This window comes from Bison bison, unplaced genomic scaffold, assembly GCF_000754665.1.
Source record: "Bison bison bison isolate TAMUID 2011002044 unplaced genomic scaffold, Bison_UMD1.0 scf7180017864115, whole genome shotgun sequence".
Classification (NCBI taxonomy): domain Eukaryota; kingdom Metazoa; phylum Chordata; class Mammalia; order Artiodactyla; family Bovidae; genus Bison; species Bison bison.
In genome coordinates, this window is record NW_011494687.1 from 1,320,700 (window position 1) to 1,323,252 (window position 2,553).

Consider the following 2,553-nt stretch of genomic DNA (forward strand, 5'->3'; position numbering starts at 1 on the left):
TCTTATTTTTACAGTAGTTTCAAAACTTCTCCTTCGATACAGCACCATTGATAAAACATCTATGTTAAAGATGAAAAGTTTCTCTACCGTGAGGGTCACCCAGAGAGGTTCACAGCATTACATGGAGAAGAGAAGAGGGAGGAGGGATTTAGAGGTGACCTGAATGAGATGAGGTGGAATCAATAGAGGAGACAGTGGGCTAGCCAGTAATCACTTCCTTATGTGCACTCCACAACTAGACCGCTCAGAGATGTTCACGGAGTCATACAGAGAAGAGAAGAAGGAGGAAGGAGACAGAGGTGGCCAGGAGGATAAAAGGGGAGAATGAAAAGGAAGGAGACAGATCCAGCCAGTAATCAGTTCCTTAAGTGTTCTCCACCGTCTGGAACACACAGAAATTCACAGAGTTGGGTAGAGTAGAGAGGGGTTAGGGAGGAGACACAGGCGACCTGGTGGAGAAAAAGGAGAGTCCAAAGGGAGAGAGAGCAGTCAAGCCAGTAATCTAGTGAAAAATGGGTACTGAAGATTGGGTTCTTAAAGGTACAGAATTGGTAACAAATACATAAAAGCAAAAATTAAAAATCTAGAGTAGAGTTTGGAATTTCAAAAATACGATGTTAAAGAAAAGAAGAAAAAAAAAACAAGGTCAAAAAAATTATAAAAAATGTATATATGAAGTTTGAGTTAAAGAAAAAAAAAAGGGTCTCTCCTTTCAAAGACTTGGGTTGCTTTTCTGGGTGCCTGATGTCCTCCACCAGCATTCAGAAGTTTTTTGTGGAATTTACTTGGCATTTAAATGTTCTTTTGATGAATTTGTGGGGGAGAAAGTGTTCTCCCTGTCCTACTCCTCTGCCATCTTAGCTCTTCCTCCTCACCTCAACTCTTATGAAGTCTTTTTGTTAACTGCCCCTCACGTTACTCTTTTATATTGTGGTAATCTTAACCTTGCTACTCATTTTTTATATTATTTTAATAAAAATTATATAAATTTAAATGATTCTCAGGGAAGGATTAAAAATACCTCCATGTCCATATTTCAGCAGAACTCATTTTATACATGTTATTCTTTTTTAAAAATTTAGATATAATTGACATTATACCTTAGATTATACATTATAATGTATATATTATACATTAGATTAGTTTTAGGTGTACAATGTAATGATTTCATATTTGTTTATATTGTGACATGATCACCACGATAAATCTGGTTAACATCCATCCCCATACACAGTTACAGAATTTGTTTCTCTTGTCATGAGAACGTTAAAGGTTTACTCTTTTAGCAACTTTCACTATGCAATACAGTGTTAATAGAATTGGCACGCTGTATAATATATCCCTGTGACTTATGTATTTTCAGCTGGAAGTTTTATATGCTTTCATCCCCTTTGGCTCTTTTTCCCTTCAGTACCAACAAAGTCCATCACAGTTTCTTAATGCTGACAGATCATCTTCTGACTCCTGTGATGATCTACAGGAAATACCTTTAGGTAACACTGACTTCTTATGGTTCACTGATGGCTCTTACTTAAAAGGTGATGATGCAAATGCTGTGCTAAGTATGCTACTGCAACTTCTTTTGATGTTGTTAAGATAGTATCTTTATCTGACGTCAACTCTGGCCCAACTGTCTAAATTATACGCTCTTACATAGGCTTGCACTTTAGCCCAGGACAAAGCTGCCCGTATTTACGTTGATAGTAAATATATTTTCTGTTCAGTTTTGGTGATTTCTACTATTCTATTCAAATTCACCAATTCATTTGTCTGTATTATCTACTGTTGACTCCTTCTAGTGTATTTTAAACTTAATTATTGTACCCTTCAGCTCTGTTTGGTTCTTCTGTATATATTCTAACTCTGTTAAACTTCTCACTGTGTTCGTCCATTCTTGTTCCAAGTTTGTTGAGCATATTTATGATCATTACCTTGAATTCTTTACTGGGTAGATTGCTTGTCTCCACTTTGCTTAGTTCTTCTGGGGTTTTGTCTTGTTCTTTCATTTGAAATATCTTCCTCTGCATCCTCATTTTGACTAATTCTCTGTTTTTATTTCTATGGATTAATACCTATTAATAATAGGTAGGTTGGCTACATTTCCCAATCTTGGAGAAGTGGCCTTATGGAGGAGATGCCCTTGGGGCCCAGCAGTACACTCTCCTCTGGTCATCAGAGCTATATTCTCTAAGACTGTCCCTATGTTGGCTGCATGGACCTTTCTGTTGTGACAAGGTGACAACTGTGGGCAGGTTGGTAGGTGGGGCTGGGCCCAAGTGTGTCCTGGGGCTTGTGACAGCCTGCTGGTGGGTAGAATTGGGTACCCACTTGGCTTGGCCTCCTCTCTGACATTTTAAACTGCCTAATGGAGCATCGAGGTCTGGCAGATGGATTTCTTACAACTTCCCATGTCTAGTGGATATAAATAGTTTTAGTCATTATCTGTATGTTTTCACACTAGACCGAAGCCTTCTTTTGCAAGCAGGCTTCTGCCTCTTCTGTGACTAAATTCCATTTGGAAACCATTATCCCTACCTGGGGAACTCCTCTCAA